Genomic DNA, 11,121 nt, shown 5'->3' with positions numbered 1-11,121 from the left:
TCAAGAGCCAAAGAACCACTCCAACTTATACACATTGATGTGTGTGGACCACTTGATGTGAAAGCTAGAGGAGGGTTTGAATATTTCGTCACCTTCATTGATGATTATTCTAGATATGGTTACCTTGATGCAAAAGAAATCTACAACTTTTGGAAAGTTTAAAGAATTCCAAGCTGGAGCTGAAAAGAAATTAGGTAAATCACTGAAAGTTTTTCAATCTAATCGAGGAGGAGAGTACATGGATTACGAATTCGAGGACCACCTGCGTGAGCATGGAATTCAATCCCAACTCACTACACCAGGAATGCCACAACATAATGGTGTTTCTGAAAGAAGGAACAAGACGTTATTAGACATGGTTAGATCAATGATGATTTAATCATCATTGCCACTGTCATTTTGGGTGTTGGGAAACTTATACAAGATCTTTATTTATTTTCATGTAGATCTAATATTAAAAAAATTAATATGAGATAACCTAGAACTGGTTTCTAAAATTGAATTCAAAGAGAAATAATGATAAGAATACTTACATTATACGTAGCGGAATAATAGAGTCATCTCTTCAGTTTCTCTAACCCTTGTATCCTTTTTGTCGCTGAGTATTATCAAGAAACTGAACCGATCTTCAATTTTCTTTACAGTCTTCCAAATATCCTTGGAATCACCTAGACTAGGGTGGACAATTCTCAACACATGAGATAGATACAGAGAGAAGAACAATATGGCTTAGAAAATGACTTATGTATAGAGAAAATCTAAAACCTATCAGAAAACTAGTGTCTGTCATCAGTCTCACTTATGATTTCCTTTTATAGACTCAATTAGTTCATTTATTTAGTTAAAAAATTAATAAAATAATATCCAATTAACAATCCTAGGTCGAAATTTAGGTCGAAATTATCATGGGCCTTAGGCCCGTGAAATTTCTAATTTGATTATAAGCCCATTGGACTTAAAATCAAGGCATGTATTATTTTCCATTGATTTAATTAATTAAATAATTATTTAAATCCTTTATCAAATTAATTATTTATAATTTGAACCTTGATTTAAACATATTTATTAATTTAGATACCAATTTATCTTAATTAATAAATTTGTTCTTATTTCTCTTTTCTTCTCAAAATTGTATAACTCTGTGAAATTATCCAAAATTGACCTGGTCAACTTTGATAATTCTAATTGATAATTAAATCAATTAATTGAGACTATCTAGATGATTTTATCCAAGGTACAGTGGGGACCATGGCCCTATGAAATCAAGCTCCAATAAGTTATCTTAAATCTAACAAATAAATTTACTAACTTATTAATTCCTCGTGACTCCACTGAAGACTCAGAATTTCACTCTTGAATTCATAGAACACTTTATAACAAATATAGATACACTATTAATTATCCATTGTTACAACCATAATTATCACTCAATCCTCTATAGGCGGTCTACAATGAGATGAGACTACCCCTCATTGTATTTTATTCTTAAAACACTTAGTTCCTTGTAAATAATATTTCAGTAAACTATTTTAATTACTGAAATGAGATCTCTATCATTTAACTCCTTGAACCAAATTAAAAGGAAACCATCATTTCACTTCTTCATCAGAAGCTATAGATGTTCATATCTATGATTAACACTCCCACTCAATTATACTACCGAGTTCCCAAGATGTAAGTATGGGCTAGTCCGTAGGGTAAGCTGGTAACAAAAAAGTCAAAGAACTCAAATAATACAATCAGTTGGAATACTAACCACTAAGAATTGAGATTGAATTGACCTATGGTCAACTATATGATATGACTAGAGTATATAATAACAGTATGTTTACTTATCCTATCAACTATCAATATCGGTCCATTCCGATGTAACAAATACATCCGATCTTATCTAATTTGCTAATGTTCTGGAAAGAACATAACACTGTGATGTGTAAGTAGAACATATCGTAGATTGGCAAGTTAGTGTAAATCCTGTGCACTGACTAATCTTAGGACTAACTTATTTTGAACATATAATCATATTTATATTCCACTATGATTACGTCACTATAAATATGATTAGCTATATGCTCAGGATTTAATAGAATTTTATATTAAAAAAATAATCATGAAAATAAAACATGTGAGCAAAGTGATTGACCAAGTTAAAAAATGATTTCTATTCTTTTATTGATAATAAATGAGATTACAAACACTACAAGAAATCTGACATTTACCTACAAATTTTTTACCTACTTATATTTATTTGTAGGTAAATGAGTTTTACCTATGAATATTTAATTGTACGAACTATTCATAGGTAACTATTGCAAAATATATAAACTATATCAAATTTATTTTTTGCTACCAATAAAATTGGTAGGTAAAGAGTTTTACCTACGTATATATTGGAGGAAAAATTTTCAGCTTTCAGAGCTTATTTTTCCCTCCAACTTTATTTTAATATTTAAAATTAATGATGATGTGTACAACATTATCCTAGTGTGTGACAATATATAGTTATTTTATAATTTACACACTTTATCAATACATATATAATATAATAAAAACACAAATAAATTTATTACTTAATATCACTATATACTTATAACCCTAAACCTAACTTATCTCTCAACTCATCTTCATTCTTCCAAACACTCAGTCGCCTCTCTTCTCTCTTCTTTGAGCACTGCCTCTCTCTTCTCTCTTCTCTGAGCCCTGCCCCAAGCCCTGCCACAAGCCCCGCCTCTCTCTTCTCTCTTCTCCGAACCCATGGCTGAGAATAGTCGAGACCCTTCATCTCCATGGATGAATCCAAATGCCTTCTTCTTCATTGTTGAACCGAGATGCCTTCACTTGTTTTCTTGAACCCACACGCCTTGTTTCTGTTATTGAACCTGAATGTCTTCATTTATAGTCATGAACCTAGGCGCCTCATCTCCAATCTTGAACCCAGATTTCCGCCGTTCAACCTAAGCCATTGCATCCATGACTAAGCCTCTATCATGTGTTGTATATGCTTGTGACCCTTTGTTCTCTCAGTACATCTTTGATCTTGAGGCCCTCTGTTCTCTGTAAGTAATTTTTTTTTCTGTTTATTGTTTATAATATGTGTAGTTAGTAATATCTGTTTTGGATTGCTTAGTTAGGATTGCTTGGATGCATTGAGGGTTTTGGATTGCTTGGAGGCTATGAATTTTTCGGACTGGCTGGTGGATTTGAGATTTTCGGATTGAGGTATTTTGTATGAGATCACAATGACTAAATCCCCAATAATCTGAAGGATTAGTGATGTTTCATTAATCTGAGGCATATTTTTCCATGTTTGTATACTGCCATGTGTTTTGGATTTTAGGTTTTCGAATTGCATAATATATTGTTTATATATTTTTTATATTGACAGATTTAGAGTTAGGAAATTTATGTTTCTACTCTGTTTTGTTTATTGATATTTTTTTGGATTTGAGATTTTCAGATTATTTGTTATGTTGATATTAGCTTTAGATTTAGTTTTTTTTTGTGTGTTTCTAATCTGTTTTGTGTCTCTGAAAAGCTTAAAATGTCATAGTTTGTGGCTCTAGAATGTCTTGTATATCTTCATTTTTTATCTTGTTTGAAAGCAATAATTATTAATATTGATGAGTTTTTATAATCTAGATATTTTGATGAGTTTTTATTATCTGTGTAATATTGCCGACTATGATGGTGAACATTTATCAGTTCTTTGCATTTTGTGTGATTTTGAAATTAAAAGTTTTTGAATTAAATGTTTATTCTACTGTTATGTAGATTAATTGTTTCCTCTGTAGGGAAATGCAAATCTACTCATCCAAAGGGGGTTTAGTTAGTTTCTAATGAGAGTAACTCATTCATTACTGTCTTACTCTTTTCTCATGCTTGCTTATGATGTATTGTTTCTAATGAGAGTAGATCATTCATTACTGACTTACTGTTTCTCATTGCTTACATAGGGTTAAATGATAGGCTCTATGGACCTTACTAGGCTCTATGGTTCTCTATGATTTTTTTTTAGTTTTTTTATGTGGTTATTCAAATCTATTAAATGATTTATGCCAAATTATATGTATGTTGTTGACTAATTGACTTGAATGAAATATGAGATTTTGAGTATGGGGTGAAAAACTGATTTTGGTGAGATTCTTTGATTGTAACATCATAATCTTTATGCTTGCTGAATTTGACATAATTCTAGATTTGTTTGAACTAACTTATGTGCTTGCTATCCATATATGTATATAAGAAACTAGCTTTTATGATTCTTTTGTATATTTAAACTTTATTTATTGTTTTATTGAGATAAGGTTTGACAAATTTCTGTTTTGATGATTAGTGTGTTTCGGCTTTGAGTTGTGTAGAGTTTTTCAGTTATGTTTCATTGTTGTAATCTGGTTTATGTGTTAGTTTATTTGTTTGATTGTCCTTAAGCTTTGAGTTGTGATTCATGGTTTTGGGGTTATGTTCATGTTCATGGAGTTTTTCATATCTGATATTGTTTTCCCTATGCTTTCATTAGTTTTATTTTGATGAAAAGTTAGTTTTACATGTAGTTCTATATAAATCTGATTGATTATACTTGAATGCAGTTTTTAACTTTTATTTATTCATGTATAAACTTTAACGAGAAACTTAGGAAATGTATCTTTCTTTATAGAGTAACTAATATATTTCAAGTATTAGTATGTTTCACTGTCCTAAATCTGATTGATCAAGCTTTCTTTTATGTATTATAGCTGATGAACTTGACTAAGGATGAGTTTTTTTTTAATAGTTAAGCACTGATTCTATTTATTTATTTTTTGTTATGTTTCCAAAGTTTTTTTAATAGTTAAGCACTGGTTCTTCTGGGTACACATGCTAATGCTTTTAAATGTGTCATCTTACAAGTTAGATTTGCTCTTGTTTCTGATATTTGCATTTAGCTTTAGTGTTGCTTTTGATCGTAGGGTTTGGTTCTGTTTTGAGCAAACAATCTGTTTTAATATGTCTATATATGAAGGAATCTATTTTGAGTAAGGATTTGGTTTAATATATGTTGTTTGGTACTTTGTTTTTTATATTTGTATTTAGCTTTGGTGTTGCTATTTGAGTGTAGGGTATGGTTCTGTTTTGAGGAAGGAATCTGTTTTAATGCCTATATATGAATGGATCTATTTTGAGCTAGGATATATTTTAGTATATTTTGTTTGATACTTTGTTTTTGATATTTGTATTAAGATTTAATGTTGCTCTTTGGCTGTAAGGTCTGGTTCTATGTCTATAATCTGATTTTTAGTTTGTTGATTTATGCCATTGTTACTTTGAATTTATTTTTCCAATGACGATTAAGAATAAGTGTACTTATTTTATGTTGGTGATTATGAGACTTGATGTGCTCATATATTTGTTTTTAATATATGCTGGTATGCCAAGTGTCATAAATTCCCATAATAATAAATCATATATAATCAAATCCTTATGATGATTAAATTGGGGATATTTTTTATGTTGAAGTTAATTATAGTCATTCCCAGTATCGCCAACCCAAACCTCACCTCTCAAAGCCATCATCGACATTCTCAAAGTTCAGTTAGAGAAAGGAGGCTCTCGTGCAATAATTCCAAAGTGAAGAATAAGAAGAATATCAAGAAAAATGTTGTTAGAGAAAAAGGAATTGTATAGAATTGTTGATATTTTATTTTATGAAATGTAATTATTGTAACACTTATCATTTAATAAGCAATGAGTATTTTATAATATATGTTTGTTTATTTTGTTATTCATGTTAAATAATTTATTTGAGGAATAATGGTAAATTTTTTAAAATTAACTTCTTTCATTTATTGTTTATATTAAATTAAATTTATTGATATAATTAAAATTACCTACATATAAACATTATCTTTACTCCCAAATAAATAAGTGTAGATAAAAATAGGTATACCAGCTCATGCCACATGGACTAGCATTTAGTGCCACGTAACCAATAAAAAGGGACAAGTAACCCAATCATTTAGTGCCACGTGTTTCACTAAAAATTTGCCACAAGGCTTGCCACGTCATTTGAAACATTAGATGCCACGTCAAACAACTCCAAGTCATTTCTGTGGGGTCCACATAAGTTTTACCTACCAATATGCCAATCGTAGGCAATGGTACCTTTCTCGACTAACTATAGCCTACCAATACAAAATTGGTCAAATATATGTAGGTAAAAGGATTTAGCTACCAATACACTATCTTTACCCACGATTAATATTGGTAGGTAAATATCGAATTTCTTGTAGTGAAAGAAATTGGGTCTTAATTAGGGCATAAAACCCTAACACTGGGACTGTGTCATCCAATGTGCAATGTACATATTGAATGTCGTTCCTTCCAAGTCTATCAAGAAGACACCATTGGAATTATGGAATGGGGGTGTCCAGGAAAGACTGGAAAACTGGAATCTCGCAATAAACTGTTTGTGGGATATTCCAAAGAGACGAGATGTGGTATATTTATAGTCCTAAAGAAAACAAAACATTTTTATCGACAAATGCTACTTTTCTTGAATATGAATATATTAACAACCACAAACCTCGCAGTAAGGTTGTACTGGAGGAGATAGTCTCAGATCAAGTAATAAGATCACCAAATGTTTCCAATGAACAATGACAGGAGAAAACCACAAGTTTTAGTCAGAACAATAGAGAGCTTTGTCATAGTGGGAGGATTATTAGGCAGCCAACTCACTATGAACATGAAGTTCAGATGCTTGTGTTTGACATAAACAAAGATGATCCATTGACATACAGAGACGCAATGGAAGATTTTGACAAACAAAAAATGGCAAGATGCCATGAACATGGAAATTGAATCGATGTATTCCAATTCCGTCTGGACTCTTGAAGATCTTCCTGAAAATGTTAAACCTATTGGTTGCAAATGGATATTCAAGAGAAAAAGAGGAGCAAATGGGAAAGTAGAAACTTTTAAAGCTAGGCTTGTAGCCAAGAGTTACACTCAGAGAAAAGGGGTGGGTTATGAAGAAACTTTTTCTCCTATAGCCATGCTTAAATCCATCCGCATACTCTTGTCCATAGCTGCTTGCATGGATTATGAGATATGGAAAAGGGAAGTTAAGACAAATTTTTTGAATGGCTATCTTGACGAAACCATTTATATCTCTCTTCCAGAATGGTTCATAGTAAAAGGTCAAGAGAAAAGAGTTTGCAAGCTTCTTAGGTCCATTTATGGACTCAAATAATCTTCGAGATCTTGGAATTTGAGTTTTGATGACACAATCAAAACGTTGATGAGCCTTGTGTCTACAAACAAATCAAAGATGGCATCATGGAATTCTTGGTTCTTTACGTTGATGACATCCTACTAATTGGGAATGATGTGGGAACATTGAAAAAAGTAAAGAAATGGATAGCTGAGCAATTCCAAATGAAAGATTTGGGAGATGCAAACTATGTTCTAGGCATAAAGATCTTTCAGGATCGTCAGAACAAAGTTTTGGCTCTATCTCAAGCTACTTATATAGATAGGGTACTAGAGAGATTCGGTATGCAAAATTCAAAGAAGGGTGATATGCCAACCCATCATGGAATTATTCTTTCTAAAGAGCAGTGTCCTAAAACACCTCAAAAAGAGGAGGATATGAGACATTATCCCTACGCCCTACAGTAGGCAGTCAAATGTATGCCATGCTGTGTACAAGACCTGACATTTGTTATGTAGTAGGGATAGTCAATCGTTATCAATCCAATCTTGGATTGAGTCATTGGATTACAGTAAAGAATATTCTCAAGTATCTTAAAAAAACTAGAGAATATATGCTTGTATATTCGGGTGGCGACCTGAACCCCACTGGATACACTGATTATGATTTTCAATCAGACAGATAGTCGGAAATCGACTTCTGGATCAGTGTTCACAATTGGTGGAGGAGTTATGGTTTGGCGTAGTATTAAACAAACTTGTATCGCAGATTCTACCATGGAAGCCGAGTACATAGCAGCTTGTGAAGCAGATAAGGAGGCTATGTGTCTAAAGAAGTTCTATTCCGATCTAGAAATTGATCCAGATATGAATAAGCCACTTTTCCTATACAGTGACAACAATGGGGCAGTAGCTAACTCGAAAGAACTGAGAAGTCACAAGTGGGGAAAACATATTGAAATGAAATATCACTTGATCACTGATATTGTTCACATAGGAGATGTATCAGTTATGATAATAGCTTTGGAACATATCCTTGCCGTTCCTTTTACTAAGACTTTGTCTACTAAGTCTTTTAAAGATCATGTTATCAATATGGGTTTGAGGGAGATGCCTCATTTACTTTAGAGCAATTGGGAGATTGTTGGAATTAATGCCCTTTAAAGCATATGTTTTATGAAATAAATAATTGAAATGATTTTACATATATATTTTTTTTATTATTATTAGAATAATATTATATGAATATCAAAAAATTTCCAAATTTGTTATTGTGACTACAATCTTGTATTAGTACGAGAGGATTAAGATTGTAGGGAACAAATTTAAACAGTTCGCTGTAAAACAAAGTTATATGGAATCTTTGGATTAAATATTGTAAGTACGGTTTACTAGTATTATGAATACATGTAATCTAGATCTGAATTACTGATGTAGTAGGACATCTTAGTGAAGGTACTTTGTATAAAGAGGTTATACATGAATAGGACCTAATATGTTATTAATACTTAATAATATTGTTTACTTTATAAGTATTAATTAAACATATCAGTAGGACGATCATATACAAATTGATCTTAATCCTGAAGTTATTATGAACTCCTATTTATGTCATATGAGTTCTTTGATTCACTCGTTATAGTTTGTCAGAATGATCAGGCTGAAAATTTTTGTTTTGAGAATTCATTGATGTAAATGGCCGGGGACATAATATACATATATGGAATGTATACCTTTCAGAGAGGAATTGAATAACGGTTCCCTTAAGGGTTGACTTTTGGAACTGAAAGGTTATTGAGCTCATATTCATAAATAAGTTTATGAATTAACCTTCACTAGTAAAGTTAATGGTACTTAACGAAACAAGATATAATTAAAGAGGTTAAACGATGATTAATTCCTACTTTAAATATGAACCATGAATAGAGGATTGAATTGTATGTAGTGATTAAATTGATGGACACATTTTATATATTTAAAAGTACTCGATAAATAAATGTCTATAATTACAAGAGTGCAATCTCATAATTTTATTGGAATAATATTGAAATTAATAAATTAAGGTTATTATATTAAAGAGTTTTAATTAATAATTTAAATTTATTGGAGTTTAAAATTATAGGTTCATAGGTCCCCGAGATGACTCTATCAATATTATTCAAGGTAAGAGTTTAAATTGGAAAAAATCAGGAAAAAAACATATTTGGAAGAAATTTGTTCTTCAAGGTCAAATATGTAATGGAGACAAATTAATTAATTATATTTTTTGAAAATTATTTTTTTAAATAAAATGGTATTTTTAAAAATGGCATTTAAATAATTAAGATAATTAATTTGGAATTATTTAGTTTTATCTATTTAAATAATGTGAAAATATATTTATGATAATTTAAATTGGATTTGAATTTGAAATGATATTTATTCTTTAATTAAGTGATAAATAAGTTATCAGGTTTAGATATTTTTTAATAAATAAATTATTAAATAATAATTAAAAGAAAATGGTTAAAACACATCCGTGAAATCAGGGATGTGTTACACGGGCATGTAACAAGGTCCAAAAATGGGTCTTGGATATTTCTTTTATTTATTTAATAAATGATTTATAATTTAAATTTTTGAATTTTGAATTTAAAAAAATTAATTAGTTCTTTTATAAGTCTATAAGATGGAAATAGTTTCAAAAAGACTGTTGACAGAAAGAAAATATATTGTATTTTTTTTCTATTCTTGAAAACTGTCTCAGACCTAATATTCCAAGATCTCATGTGTTGAGAATTTCTTGTGAATCATTAATTTTTACCTACCATTACTCTGCGTGCCCACACACGTCTTGAGGTGTAGAGATACATCTTGGAAGATCTTGGTCTGAGTATTTTGAAAAACTGCTTTGGATTGGATGTTCATTGGAGATACAAAAAGATAGCAAGGATTCTTGATAATTCTTCAACTGGTAAATCCTCATTTTTTTATTTCTCTATGATTAATGTCTTGCATGTTAATGGATCCGATTATTTAAAGTTTTTTTAGTTTTTTTTTTAAATCTCTAGGCCTAATACCCTGTGCTTTCTGCTGCGCACATGGTAAACCAGTTACAAATAGTTTTATCTCTTTTTGAAATGTCCTTCCTGATGGGGTCTGGTCGCCTAAAAGGTACGATGGTGTGGTTGGCCTGGTACACTTTAGCTCGGCTATCGACCAGGGTCATATAATTGGTGAACCTTGGTTCATATCTATTCTATTTAGGGCATTTATTATCAGATGTAGACGACTCAGTCCTTGCACGTTTTCCACCATTGTTGTTGTTGTTGTTTTTTTTTTTTTTTTTTACCACCGTTTTTGGACTGACTAGGGTCACCTGCAGCTTTGGCTGGCTCTTCTTTTTTGTTTTTATCAACATTTGGAGCATTTCTTTCATTGGCGATAGCCTCCTCTAACTTAATGTACTTATTTGCTCGGTCTAAAAACTCTTAGGTGGTTTTAACTCTATTTTTTTTGTAAACTACTCCATAATGGGGATTAGTGTTGTACCCCAGCTGTGATGGGCATCATTTTCCCTTCATCTCCCACCATGTTGGCACGAGCAACCGCTTTCATGAACCTTTGAATATACTCTTTGAAAGGCTCTCCTTCATTTTTCCTTATATCTACCAGCTGATTTGCTTTGGTTGGATGTATGCTACCAGCATAAAATTGTTCGTAAAACTCCTTGACGAACATTTTCCATGAAGTTATGCTTGCCAGTGGAAATTTTAAATACCACTCCTGAGCAGCATTAGATAGAGTGGTTGGGAAAATCCTGCACCGAGCGTCTTCAGACACCTTCTGAATATCCATTTGTATCTCGAATTTGTTTGCATGAGATATTGGGTCTTCCCTTACAGTATAGTTGGGTAGCACATACATTTTGAATTTAGTAGGGATTTCGACCAC

The sequence above is a fragment of the Humulus lupulus genome, chromosome 3 (assembly GCF_963169125.1).
Source record: "Humulus lupulus chromosome 3, drHumLupu1.1, whole genome shotgun sequence".
Taxonomy (NCBI): domain Eukaryota; kingdom Viridiplantae; phylum Streptophyta; class Magnoliopsida; order Rosales; family Cannabaceae; genus Humulus; species Humulus lupulus.
The sequence above is the reverse complement of the archived record's forward strand: the minus strand, read 5'-3'. Positions refer to the sequence as shown.